The sequence below is a fragment of the Poecilia reticulata genome, chromosome 20 (assembly GCF_904066995.2).
Source record: "Poecilia reticulata chromosome 20, P_reticulata-male-v2, whole genome shotgun sequence".
NCBI lineage: Eukaryota > Metazoa > Chordata > Actinopteri > Cyprinodontiformes > Poeciliidae > Poecilia > Poecilia reticulata.
Genome location: NC_088849.1, coordinates 5,714,056 through 5,728,480, shown reverse-complemented (window position 1 = coordinate 5,728,480; position 14,425 = coordinate 5,714,056). Strand labels below are relative to the sequence as shown.

The 14,425-nt window shown below is 44.9% G+C and overlaps 1 protein-coding gene and 1 non-coding gene across 3 annotated transcripts in view; one reads left to right on the top strand and one right to left on the bottom strand.

Annotated features, from left to right (window-relative positions):
- Positions 1-7,409, bottom strand: part of LOC103482236 (uncharacterized) — a 75,417-nt gene extending 68,008 nt beyond the window's left edge. For both annotated transcript variants that reach the window (XR_014085324.1, XR_014085326.1), the window contains exon 1: positions 7,287-7,409. The gene's annotated coding sequence lies outside the window, so the exon portion shown is untranslated. The remainder of the gene's footprint in view (positions 1-7,286) is intronic.
- Positions 7,410-12,015: 4,606 nt separating this feature from the next.
- On the top strand, positions 12,016-12,087 carry trnag-gcc (transfer RNA glycine (anticodon GCC)). The gene has a single exon. It is a non-coding gene; the product is annotated as a tRNA-Gly (tRNA).
- Positions 12,088-14,425: the final 2,338 nt, after the last annotated feature.

Below are 14,425 nucleotides of genomic sequence, written 5' to 3'. Positions count from 1 at the left end.
CAGGAGTTAGAAGTTCTCACCAGCCTGTGTGTGTGTGTGTGTGTGTGTGTGTGTGTGTGTGTGTTCATGTTTTCTGCTCCCACTCAGTTTGAATCCTGCAGGGTTGTTTGTGTCTGAGTTTCTCAGCATGAACTTGTATCTTTGTGTGTCTCTAATTGTCTGTTTGGCAAAGTGGTTCTCTATAAAACCATATTTGTCCTCCAGTCTAAAGCTGGATGTTCCCAGTAAAACCAGAAGGCTAAATGAGTGCAGCCATGTTCCAGCTCTGCTGCTGCACTGAGGGGGTCAGGTCAGAACCCTTCAGAACCGGGGCCGTTTGGTCCTGAACTCATCCTGCTGGTTGGACGGCTGACTAAACTGACTGAAGCCACATGACTTCAGTCAGTTTAGTGAGCTGTGATTCACAAGCTCCCATCTCCCGTCACACACAATGCAGACTGACACAAATGTTCCCTTTCCTTTCTGTAAATTAGAGCTGTGAGTTTTGCTCTCTGCCTGTTTGGAGGAGATTTCTGAGGATGTCTTTTCCTGAGTGGAGTGGATATTCCTGTGTGTTGAGTGGAAGGAAAAAAATGAAAATTCCTTGACGTTTCAGAGCATTTTCTGTGGCAGGGTTCATGTGTGAGAATTATGTCATGATAGAACAATCTCTGCACTTTTGGAAAAGTGTGTTCAAAGCAGTGTTTTTGTTTTATTCTCTGAATTTAAGACCCATTTGATACTTTTAATGTTTTCATGGAGCTAACTTGACTTCCTGTTTTTATTTTTTCTTCCTCTGTGGCCTTGTCTCTGCAGGAGGAGGACTTCCAGGAGATGTGGAACACTGCTGAGATGAAGGAGAGTCATACGGTCAACTGTTTAAGGTTATGTTGTCTTCCATTATCTTAGTTTTTGTACGTATCATACCTTGTACAGACCTGAAGAAAAATAAAACAGGACAGAGAAATGATGACTGCGGCACTACATTTTAACATCGAGCCCCTCCCCCAAAAACCAATCTGGAAGCAACAGCCCTCATCAAAGGTTCAGCTACATGACTCCTCTATTAACCTCAGGAAAGCACCAAATATATGATAAAATACACGATAAAATATAAATGAGATATTATTCATTTATTTAAATTATTTTAAATTATTTTTTTATATAAAGTATATTTCAAAAACGACCAAAATAATGTGGTGACACTTGTTAGATTTACAGCTTTTATTGTTAAGGCAGTGATGTCAAACTATTTCAGGAGGTCCAGGACCAGATGCCCGAGCCACCTCAACTGGCTCCTCTCGACGTAGAGGAGCAGCGGCTCTACTCTGAGTTCCTCCCGGATGACCAAGCTTCTCACCTTATCTCTAAGGGAGAGCCCAGCCACCCTGCGGAGGAAACCCATTTCGGCCGCTTGTATCTGTGATCTCGTTCTTTTGGTCATGACCCAAAGCTCATGACCATAGATGAGGGTGGGAACGTAGATCGACCGGTAAATCGAGAGCTTCGCTTTTTGGCTCTGCTCTCTCTTCACCACGACGGACCGGTACAGCGCCCGCTTCACAGTAGACGCTGCCCCAATCCGCCTGTCGATCTCCCGCTCCCTTCTTCCCTCATTCGTGAACAAGATCCCCAGATACTTAAACTCCTCCACTTGAGGCAGGACGACCCCCCTGACCCGGAGAAGGCACTCTACCCTTTTCCAGCAAAGGGTACTTGCAAACCTCCCAGCTGAATTTGAAGAACTTTGTCTACGTTCTAACCTCAGTTAATATATTAATCCAGTTGGCTTATAGCATTGTCGCTCACTGGGACTTGAGCTCCTCAGTCTCTCTTAAAATGCTGAGCATTAAACTACATATAGTGCCTGACCAGAAGCTGACAATGTTTTAGGTTAACATTTACACGATGTTAACAGGTCTCTGTGATGTCAGAACTAGATAGATGGGATGGTAATTGACAGGAATCTGGGTGGATGTATCAGTAAAGTTGGTTTATCCTTTCTGGAGTTTTCATGTTCCCCACCGGAGGGCGCTCAGGACTGCAGTTACCAAGTCAAGAGGGTGGGGCTGAGCAGATCCTGTTCTTAGCACCTGTTCCTCATTCAGGATCATCACCTGGCGTCCAGGAAGAGCCGACCCTTCGTTGCTTGAGTGTTGACCTGAATTGTGGAACTAGGAAATTCCAACTGGAATGCCCTCCAAAGTTGAACATCCTGCTGGGAAACCGGGAGAAGCTATCGAGTACTGCCATTTATGACTTGACAGACGGACTTCACGTTTTCGTGTGGCTGCTCATTGCATCAACAGTAGTAATTTTATGTGGGTATTTTACAAGACATACATAAAAAATTGCATCTAAAATGAATGTTACATGTAGGACATCCAACTCTAAACAGAGCAAATTAGAAGTAAATAATCTAGAAATTTGCCTATGAAAGGTAAAGCTTAAAATGATGCCGATATGTGTTTATGGGCGTTGCCATCTTGATGATCTGACGACTTAATTAGAATGTTGTTTAGAATGTTGTTACATGGTTTCTGACGACAAACCCAGTGCCAAGTCACTTCCCAGGTAACTAGAAAGCAGTACAAGTGGTAACCTAAGCCCACTGAATTCTTCCTCTACCATTGTGCAAACCTCCACCGCTTCCATCACCCACCGCTTTCCATTATCCACCAACCACAGACTAACCACCCGGCCTGTCCTCCACCTCTGCATCTCTCAATAAGCTCAGATTCTCCAGCTCAATAATCTACTTCACATTTTCCCCGTTCACTTTGTCCTCACCACTTCAGTGGCTCACCGTCCCAAACATCCAGCTACACCTCCCTGACCAGGAGCTCCATCATTACGTTGCTTAAGGAATTTTCTAAAATCTTTCTCTGGTCTTCTCCTAAGCATATGGGCGTCAGGTATTTAAACAAAACCATGACAATAAGATGTTCAGTTTTACCACAAGAAGTGAACCAAAGGTGTCTTGGTGGTAGATTTAAGGAATCTTCCTCTAACTTCTTAGATTTTTGCCTCCATTGTCCAACTCACATAAAGTCATGTGTTAAATGACCAAGTATTTAATCTGCTCCAACGTTTCTGTGTTTTTTTACTCTGTTTCACTTTAAGGAATCTCAGCTGTGTTTTGATTCCACTCAGATTGCTGTAAAAATGGTTTCTGGACTCTTCAGACATGTATTTTTTATTCCAATGAGTTTCTGATGGACTGTTATCATTGGTACTGATGGACCCTCTGGTTCTGCTTGTCAGTTATTGAAATGCTGTCAGCTTGTTCCATGAGGAGTGTGTTGCGTCGGCCCAGATGTTGCTCTTTATTTACTTCCAGTTGAAGATGACAGAAACATGTGTTCACAGATCAGCTTGGTTAATGAACAGACAGGATCAGCCACATATACCAAGGTACTTAACATGAGCGATGATGCTTTAAAACTATGTGTGTACTTTACATGTAATGTATTAAATGGCACTGCACAATATAAGCACAGGAATGGGAAGCTTTCATAAATCTTCATTTAATGCAGTGAAAGGAGGCCGTCTGGCCTTAACTGAGTTAAGATAACAAATCCCTGTTTTCCCTTTCTTCATGTTTCTCTGACGTCCTTTGAAAAGTGAGCTGCTGTGTGAGTAAAGAGCAGTCAATGACTTCCCCAGCTTGGTCATGAGCAGCCACCAAATCAAAATCTGACGACCAGAACGCTTTAACAGAACGTGCTGGAAGTCTGAAGATTAATAAGAAGTAAAGCTCTGCTTGTGTCTCAGATCCAGGAGATTCATGTTGCTGTGTAGAAAGGTCTGATGAGACTCTTTCTTTCTGTGTGATGAATTCATATTCATCTCCATAATTCTATGGAAAGCCATTGTTTAGCAGAAGGTGGAAACAGCCAGAGAAGGACAGGAGGAGAAGCAATGGAAAAGTCTCAGTCTGAGAGGGCTGCCATAGTGGGTCTTTCAGCGTTCCCCTGATGCATTTTAGAAACCATTAAACTGAAATGTCTCCGTCTCCCGTCTCCATGTATGCTGCAATCATTTTTATTTACGGACCGTATCCTAACCAGGGCCCAGTCTGAGGAGCTCTGTCTGGATAATGTGTCTAATTGTTCAGCGTTAGCATCAGAAGGACTCCTGCTGAGAAATCTGGGCTTTTTCTTTCTGAGGCTCCTGCTGCTCTTTCTCTCTTGTTTCTCTATCCTGCCTTTTGCCCAGCCTTTCATGTGGCGACTCAGTCCATTACCTTTACTTTACCACAGAAACCAGCCTGGGACGCTCCGTTTTCCTCATTTTGTGGTAAATGGACATGGAGATGATGTTACTGACAAATGGAGCATCAGGCCTGGAGTTTCCACCACCTCTATGTTCTCCAGTTGATCAGCCTCAGCGTCACCTCAAGTCTGCAGCCCTCAGATGAGCTGATGGTCATCTGAAACTGAACTGAAGAGAAACTGAGGAAGGTCAGCGATGATGGGTATCTTGGCTTTCAATTAGCAAAATGAAAGCTGCTGTTCTTCTGAGCTGCAGTTTGTCTTTGAAAATGAAGAGAGTCAAATCCAGGCAGGTGTTTAACAGATGTATATTATTCCACCTGAAGTTTGAAGATCCATCAGGGTCACAAATTCCTCCACGGATCATGATGGCAGAGTAACTTTCCATCATGATGCCTTCAATGTTCTCTGATGCATATCAGAAACTACTAAACATTAATATTCATCTCCAGTCTTTGCTGGTACAAACTTCAGTCAGTGTTAAACATGTTGTGCTCATGGATGTTAGGAGGAAACCCAAGAGATCCATAGAAGATAAAACTTGTCACCAATGGGACCTTTAGCTTCAGGCAAAGACCTTCTAACAACCATAAAGACTTTATGTTTTGTTAGAACATAAAGTCTTTATGCAGAACATGTTGATGTCAGGAACTGTTCCCCCTCAATATATCAGCAGAGTCCAGACCTGAAGAGGTTTATGACAATCAGACAAAACTCTAAGGCCTTAAAGCCAAAGTTTGACCCCTGAACCTTCAAGTTCCCTTCAACGTTTCAATCAGTTTGGTTGATGGAAGATGGGGGCTATGGGGAAGAGTTCAGGGTAGCTGCATGTACTCTGACTGTTTGCTGGTATGTGATTCTAATCAGGAACTTGTCCTGGTTTAATGGACCACCAGCCCAAAGAAAGACATGATGGGAATTCACCTGATAATGAAAACAAACTCAATCATGACAAAAGATTCAGACCATGACCAAAAGAAACAGGGCTGTGAGACTTTCTTCTTGGTTAAGAAACCCAACAAGAAGCAGAGTGATTGTGTAATGAGGCCTGTCCCTTTATGAGCTGATGTCATTTCCAGTAAAGAACCACTGGTCCACAGAGGATGCCAGTATATTATGTGTTGAGCAGGCAGCAGACGGTGCTACCAGGTTCTGTTAAGGCCCAGCTGGTGAACAGAGAACGGATCTGTAAAAAAGTCGGTTCCATCCAACATCATAAACTGACCAATCAGTCTGACTTGTGAGAGAAACCATGTGGCCGGGTCTGATGACAAACAAACCGTAAAGCACAACACCAGTACCAGAGACTTTTATCCTCCAGTGAGAGGACTTGTGGACCTTTGAGGTGCTGATGAGGAAGTACAGCATGAGGTCAACATGAAATGAGTGAAGAAAGAACATTCTAATGTGTAAAAGTGTCAGGGAGAAATGTTTGGGGACTCATTAGGCAAAGGCAGCAGGACCAAAGGGAATCCTCCGAGCCGACGGTCAGAACCTCCATGTCAGGTCTCAGTAGGTGTTGATGGTAGGGAGTGGTTCTGTAGTGGATGGGGAGCTTTTCAGCTTTTGGCCATAATGAGTGATGGTCCACAGGGACTGTTTTACAACCAGTTATATGATGAGGAAGTGGAGCTCTGCCTTCCAGAAACTGGAACTTTCTGAGGAGGAGAAATGTTGTCAGGCTAACGTCTGGCTGCTAGATGCTCTGACCACTCTGCTGAGGGTTCTCATTCATCTGAAGATCCTGCTTCAAGGCTGAAACTAAGCCCAAGGCTGCAGACAGGCTGATCAGTCCTTAGAGCTCTGGGACTCTCTGAGTTTTTCAGACGGTTGGCGTCTGAAAAACTCAGTCTGGATGTCTTGGTCTGTTCTACAGTTGTACAGAAATATCTTCTCACTTTCCAACTTCTTAAACAGCAAAGTGGTCAGAGAAATAGTCCCTAAAAGCTGCTTTTCTTTGTTGGAGCTCTGGACACATTCCTGTTTGGGCCTAATGGGTTACTGACAGCCATTATCTGAGGATCAGGTTTTGCCTTCTTGCCTTAGATTTCTGCTTCAAGATAGGAAAGAAATGCCTCAAGATGCTGAGCTCTACAAGGCTTTTAATGTGATCAAGCATAATGTGTTTCATGTTACTTTTAGTTTTCTCTGCTAATTATAGAAACTTTTTTTTAAAATCTCACCCTTGGAATTTCAACTTCTTGGACTTAAATGACGCAAATGCCTCACAAATCCAACCTGCTTCAGTAAATGTTTGAATAATTACATTGGAGCACATTGGCTATTATACAGTTGAATTCAGTTTCCCATTTGCCAGTACATTTAGTTTTCTTGTAAAACACCCTTCCTGTGCAGCAGCTCAGTCGGCTCCAAGCACATCAAATGAAACGAGGTTTTAGATAGAACGGTCAGACAGAAATGTCTCCTTCTGTAAAACCAACATGGGTCAGCAGAGGACCATCAATGTTTCTCAGTCATGAATCTCTGTTCTTGCCGCCTGCTGAGGCTGCATTTAGTGCACAGGGTGGGGTTAACTGAGGCTCTTAAAGAAAACGACGACATGTGAGTTCTGCTGTGGAGAAAATGAACTACAGCTCAGCCGACATGTAGATGGTAATAAGAGCTCACTTTGCTGACTTTTCTTCTGAAACAGGTAAAACCTGCTTGAACATTATTAAGGATCAAAGTTTAAACCTAATAGGTTAAACATCATTTTGCTAAGACCAACAAACCAACGACTATAATCAGAACAACAGAGCTGCACTCTGCTGGGCCCAGAATAAATGAGCTGATGAACAACAGAGTTGTCTCCAGGCAGAATCTGCTCTCAACTGAATGTGTCTGTTTGCAGGAAAGTCTCTTTTCCCTCTTCATGTCTTTCATAGTGATGTGTCATTATTTCCCAGCAGCAATATTCCTCTCCTTTCCTCTCACTGATTGGTCTGGCAGCAGCAGCACTGGAGCTGCACCAACATAAAGGTCTCAGGCCGAAGCTCCTAACGATGGGAGTAAAGGGAACCAGCTCTGACTCACCTCGGACTCTGACATGCTGTCCTCTTTGTCCTCCCATCAGCTTCTCTTCCCACCTTTTCCATTTCCCATCTTCCAAGCAACATCCGTCTCCATCTCAGTCTTCTCTTTTCATCCACATGTTCTTCTCAATAAACAGGTCAAGATGAATCAGATACATCCTCACAGCAGCCTTCATGTATTTCCTACAAGGTTTTATGTAAAGTGTTGTTGCCATGGTTTTTTATTATCGTTCTTCTATTTTTACATCAATTGACAACATTCATTGAAACCAACCAATCAGAGCAGCTGAAAATATTCCAGTTTATGATGATGTGATTTTCTCAAAGATATTTTATGGTTACATGTTCACATTAAGCTCCACTTTTTGTGAAAAAAGAGTCGAGTTCTGAGCAGAACTAGAACCAGAAAAACACAAAAAATTTAATTTCTATATGCAGAGTTTGACTTTGGGTTTCTCCACAAGTTTTATGGCCATAAATCTCACAATGCTTCTATATTTGACAAAAGTCTGTCCCCTCCAAAGAAAACAGTGGCACCGAGGCCTCAACCCCTTTAAATACAAACAAACCACATTATTCCAAAGCCACAATTACAGGTTTGTGTGCATAAGAAGTCCAAGCAGTGATATGGAAATCTTCTCGGAGGTATCAGGGTTTGTTTACCGAGACTCATTTAGATCAGATCTGATTGGTTCTCATGTAGCCAACATTATGTCTCAGTCTGAAGTTGCATGCAGTCGTTTTCACTTGGGATAAATCAACATAATGAGAGATTAAGGAAGTCTGATCAGGAAAGGAAGTTTAGACACCAACTGTGTTTCCATTAATGCACTAAATGCGTGCATATATTTGTCCATGAAAACCAAAAAAATGCCAAAACGTTTATCAAAAAACACGTTATTTTCCCCCAAGATTGCTGTGTTTCTACTAAGCAAATTATTTTCAAAATGTCAAATTGTGCAATTATGTGACTGATGGAAATGCAGCTACTGTTGTTGCTGCAGATCAATATAAGGTAGAACATTTTTCTACACCCTTCAGTCACAAATACAGGTTTTATTTTACCTCACTGTCTGATGAATCTTTAAAATAATAACTCAGACATTCATCTAGGATCACTAAATGATCTGAGCAGCTGGACTCTGAGTACAACATATGTGCCATAATAATGAAGAACGTTACCGGTCAGTTTTAAAGAATCTTTCAGCCCCACTTAACCAAGTTTAAAAGGTTTACCCATTTTCCCATTTGTCCTAAATCACAGAGGATTGTGGGAAAGGACAGGCTGGTTTCTGGGAGTATTTTACAACTTTGGGATGTGGTCACACATATCTAGCAGCTCCTTCCTACAATGACCAGAGTCACCTTCATATTTCCCTGCTTTAACCACATGAGCCCCACTGATCTGGATTTAACACAGAGCCTGAAAAACAAGTGAAGAGAAGAATGTGACTGAAAAATGACAACAGAGACCCGTTCTGACTCTCCAAACCAGGAACAGGAACAGTAGTAGGAGCCTGAGCACCTTATCATCACTCTAACTGCTCACACACTCCCTCTGTGTGTGTTTCATTTGAGCCTTAATGGATTGTTGGACACACTGAACTGAAGCAGGCTGCAGTAGGTTTCTGTGTGTCATCCAGCAGTTTCCATGAAGTTTAATCAGGGCCTGAGCTCCTGCAGTGGAGAAACAGAATGGAGAGCAGCCTGTGTTTATTATGCTGTATTAAGTTTTAGTCACAGAACATCTAAGAGAGCAGGTGCTTCTAAACACGCTGCAGATCAGTTTTCCTTTGGAAAAAACCCGTCTGGGAGATCTTTCCATTTAATCTCTGCTTTAACAAACAGCAATTAGGTCGGCTAAAGAGACCTGGGTTAGATATTTAAAGACCCTCGTTTATCCTGCTTCTGCTTCCACATTTTCACCCAGTCTTCAATCCATCTTCTTTCTTTGTTTTTCCTGTTCAAAGCCAGTCAGGTGTTCACATTAAATCATGCACTAAGTTAACTCTCTAGTGTGTCTGAACTCTGTTGCACACAGAACTCAACATTGACTCCAGCAGCCAGTGGCACATTTTCAGAAACTCCTCCAAGTAAAATACGTGCAGAAGGAGGAAAGCTCATAAATTCACTTCTCTAACAACAACAGCATCAGAAATGATTTGTCTTGTTACTGTAGAAGAGCTGCTGCCTCTCCTCCCCTCAGGGGGAATTTCACTGATCGATTCACATTCTGACCCCATCAAGCCGATTCCTAAAAGCTGTGGAGACAAAGACGCTCCACCTGCTCTGACTTTGTTATCAACGATCTGAAAGACAGAGCTCACCTTCCTATTGGTTCAGCTGGCAGATAAAGAGCCAAACAGGCCAGCATCAGAGGAAATCAGTGATTTTACTGATAATCAGAAAGATGTTTTCTGGGTCAGACGTCATGACTGGAGAGGATGGTTGACAGCAGGAAGGCTGCGACAGTATGGAGACTGAAGATGTCTCCTTGTCTCTGTGGCAGGTCAGTGTTTGGTTTCAGTGGTTTAAACACAGAACACCACACAGAATGTTGTGGAAAATCAGAGAACACTGAGATGAAAGACCTGCAGAAGATCTTGAACGTTCGTCTTGCAGCAGGACCTTCCAGCTTGTGGTGAATAACTCTGAACTGAGTGAACCTTTGGGTCTAAACAGAGAGAGTGAATACAAACAGAATATTTTCAGTCCTCGGTGTTTGTCTGAAGGACAGAGCCAAACCAGGAGCAAGAGACGAAACGGGCTCAAATATGAGCTGAGGTGGACGATCTTATTTACTTATTTTATTTTTTCACATGTGCTGTCATTGCATTGCATTTCAGGCTCACATCAAGAAGCTGTCTGCCTACATTTTCCAAGGCAATTTTGCTTGTTGTCCCATTTTGTGGTAAAGTTAATATACAGTAAACACCATATACTGTCACTGGAAGTACTTTAACCTTCTAAAACATTACCTACTGTATTCATTTCATATTAAAAACAAGATGGATTTTTAAAAGTGATTCCTCTACCAATTGGCCTCTCCAAATTGCCCCTAGGTGTGAGTGTGTGTGTGCATGGTTGTGTGTCCTGTGTGTCTCTGTGTTGCCCTGCGACAGATTGGCGACCTGTCCAGCGTGACCCCGCCTCTCGCCCGGTACGCTAGCTGGAGATAGGCACCAGCACCCCTCCTGACCCCAATGAGGGACAAGGGCAGGGGCGGATCTAGAAAAATATTTATGGGGTGGCAGTATATATATGTATATATATATATATATATATATATATATATATATATATATATATACGAAATATTGTTTTTAACTTGCATCGTTTCAAAATGAGCTTCATGTAGCACCGAGGCTTAAGTACAATTTCTTAATGTAGTATAGTTAATTATTTTTTACGTCTTTCATACTCCTGCTAATTGATGTGTATTACTGGACTGGAAAGCGCCTATTGCTCGCTTTGTGATTCATTGTGTCCAGAAAACCATTTTTTCCCAATACAGGACAAGGAGAAATCTGTTGCAAAAATATTAGTAGTGCCATCATTTATTATTAGTTATATCTATTAAAATAAAGATTAGAAAACTGATGTTTGATCAATTCTCCATGATACAAATCTATAAACAGTTTAGTTTATGTTAGTTCTGTCAAGATACAAGAAGGGGTGAATATCTTCTTATATTGGTCAATTGTTTTATTTTAAATATGCTGTAGGAGCCGTAGTTTGACAACTGTTATAAATATCACCGTGTATTGAGAACACAGGGGATTAGCTCAGTTTTTGTCGCTTGTTTTTAGGAATTGCAGCGGCTGCATTGCGCCACAATAAAGGTACAATAAAGCTGATAAGCTGTAGTGATGGTGGTATAGTGGTGAGCATAGATGCCTTCCAAGCAGTTGACCCGGGTTCGATTCCTGGCCATCGCAGTGCTTTGTACTGGAAAAAGGAAGCCTTTATTGTCACTATCTTTTCCATATCTGGATGTCCTGCAGAAAAATTTCACAGAATGTCACAATTACCATCTGTAGCGATGGTGATATAGTGGTGAGCATAGCTGCCTTCCAAGCAGTTGACCCGGGTTCGATTCCCAGCCATCGCAGTGCTATGACCGGAAAAAGGATGCATTTATCGCCAGTATCTTGTCTATATCTGGATGTCCTGCAGAAAAATTTCACAGAATGTCACAATTACCTCCTAAAGCGATGGTGGTATAGTGGTGAGCATAGCTGCCTTCCAAGCAGTTGCCCCGGGGTCAATTCCCGGCCATCGCAGTGCTTTGAACCGGAAAATGAATGCATTTATCGTCTGTATCTTCTCTATATCTGGATGTCCTGCAGAAAAATTTCACAGAATTTCAAAATTACCTCCTGTAGCGATGGTGGTATAGTGGTGAGCATAGCTGCCTTCCAAGCAGTTGACCCGGGTTTGATTCCCAGCCATCGCAGTGCTTTGAACCGGAAAAAGGAAGCCTTTATTGTCACTATCTTTTCCATATCTGGATATCCTGCAGAAAAATTTCACAGAATGTCTCAACTACCATCTGTAGCGATGGTGGTATAGTGGTGAGCATAGCTGCCTTCCAAGCAATTTACCCGGGTTCTAATCCCGGCCATTGCAGTGCTTTGTACCTCAAAAACAGTGTATATATTGTCAAATTCTGTTCTAAATATGGTTTTAGTGACGAAAAATTCAACACAATGTAACAAATTCCTCCTGTAGCGATGGTGGTATTGTGGTGAACATAGCTGCTTGCCAAGTAGTTGACCCGGGTTCGATTCCCGGCCATCGCAGTGCTTTGAACCGGAAAAAGGATGCATTTATCGTGCGTATCTTGTCTGTATCTGGATGTCCTACAGGAAAATTTCACAGAATTTCAGAATTACCTCCTGTACTCTCATCTCCGGCAGAACTTCGAACACGTTCCGGGGGAGGTGGGGGACATTGAGTCTGAGTGGACCATGTTCCGTACCTCCATTGCCGAGGCGGCCTATCGGAGCTGCGGCCGCAAGGTTGTTGGTGCCTGTCGCGGCGGCAACCCTCGAACCCGTTGGTGGACACCTTCGGTGAGGGATGCTGTCAAGCTGAAGAAGGAGTCCTACCGGGCCTTTTTGGCCTGTGGGACTCCAGAAGCAGCTGATGGGTACCGGCGGGCGAAACGGCATGCGGCTCGGGTTGTCGCTGAGGCAAAAACTCGGGCGTGGGAGGAGTTTGGAGAGGACATGGAGACAGACTTCCGTACGGCTTCGAGGCGATTCTGGTCCACCATCCGGCGTCTCAGGAGGGGGAAGCAGTGCAGCACCAACACTGTTTATAGTGGGGATGGTGCGCTGCTGACCTCAACTCGGGACGTTGTGGGCCGGTGGGCGGAATACTTCGAAGACCTCCTCAATCCCACAAACATGCCTTCTGTTGAGGAAGCTGAGCATGGGGACTCTGGGCTGGGCTCTCCAATCTCTGGGGACGAGGTCGCCGAGGTGGTCAAAAAGCTCCTCGGTGGCAGGGCCCCGGGGGTGGATGAGATCCGCCCGGAGTTCCTTAAGGCTCTGGATGTTGCGGGGTTGTGTTGGCTAACACGACTCTGCAATATCGCATGGACATCGGGGGCAGTTCCCCTGGACTGGCAGACTGGGGTGGTGTTTAAAAAGGGGGACCGGAGGGTGTGCTCCAATTACAGGGGGATCACACTCTTAAGCCTCCCTGGTAAGGTCTATTCAGGGGTCCTGGAGAGGAGGGTCCGTCGGATAGTCGAACCTCGGATTCAGGAAGAGCAGTGTGGTTTTCGTCCTGGTCGTGGAACACTGGACCAGCTCTACACCCTCAGCGGGGTCCTGGAGGGTGCATGTGAGTTCGCCCAACCAGTCTACATGTGTTTTGTGGACTTGGAGAAGGCGTTCGACCGTGTCCCTCGGGGGGCCCTGTGGGGGGTACTCCGGGAGTATGGGGTACCAGGCCCTTTGATACGGGCTGTCAGGTCCCTGTATGACCGGTGTCAGAGTCTGGTCCGCATTGCCGGCATTAAGTCGGGCTCGTTTCCGGTGAGAGTTGGACTCCGCCAAGGCTGCCCTTTGTCACGATTCTGTTCATTACTTTTATGGACAGAATTTCTAGGCGCAGCCGAGGTGTTGAGGGGATCCGTTTTGGTGGCCTTAGGATCGCATCTCTGCTTTTTGCGGATGATGTGGTCCTGTTGGCTTCATCGGAACGTGATCTGCAGCTCTCACTGGAGCGGTTCGCAGCCGAGTGTGAAGCGGCCGGGATGAGGCTCAGTGCCTCCAAATCCGAGGCCATGGTCTTGAGCCGGAAAAGGGTAGAGTGCCTTCTCCAGATCAGGGGGGTCATCCTGCCTCAAGTGGAGGAGTTTAAGTATCTGGGGATCTTGTTCACGAATGAGGGAAGAAGGGAGCGGGAGATCGACAGGCGGATTGGGGCAGCGTCTACTGTGAAGCGGGCGCTGTACCGGTCCGTCGTGGTGAAGAGAGAGCTGAGCCAAAAAGCGAAGCTCTCGATTTACCGGTCGATCTACGTTTCCACCCTCATCTATGGTCATGAGCTTTGGGTCATGACCGAAAGAACGAGATCACGGGTACAAGCGGCCGAAATGGGTTTCCTCCGCAGGGTGGCTGGGCTCTCCCTTAGAGATAGGGTGAGAAGCTCGGTCATCCGGGAGGGACTCAGAGTAGAGCCGCTGCTCCTCCACATCGAGAGGAGCCAGTTGAGGTGGCTCGGGCATCTGGTAAGGATGTCTCCTGGACGCCTCCCTGGTGAGGTGTTCCGGGCACGTCCCACCGGGAGGAGGCCTCGGGGAAGACCCAGGACACGCTGGAGGGATTACGTCTCTCGGCTGGCCTGGGAACGCCTTGGGATTCCCCCGGAGGAGCTGGAAGAAGTGGCTGGGGAGAGGGAAGTCTGGGCCTCCCTTCTGAAGCTGCTGCCCCCGCGACCCGACCCCGGATAAGCGGAAGAAAATGGATGGATGGATGGATAAACAGCTGCTCTACTGATGACGTGGTGGGCGGGTTGACCTGTTTAATGCCAACGGAACCAAAATACACCGAAGCACATGCTAAGGTTTTCAAAGTCAGTAGCAGGCTAACAGTTAGGCTAGCATAACTGACCCACTGCTCATTT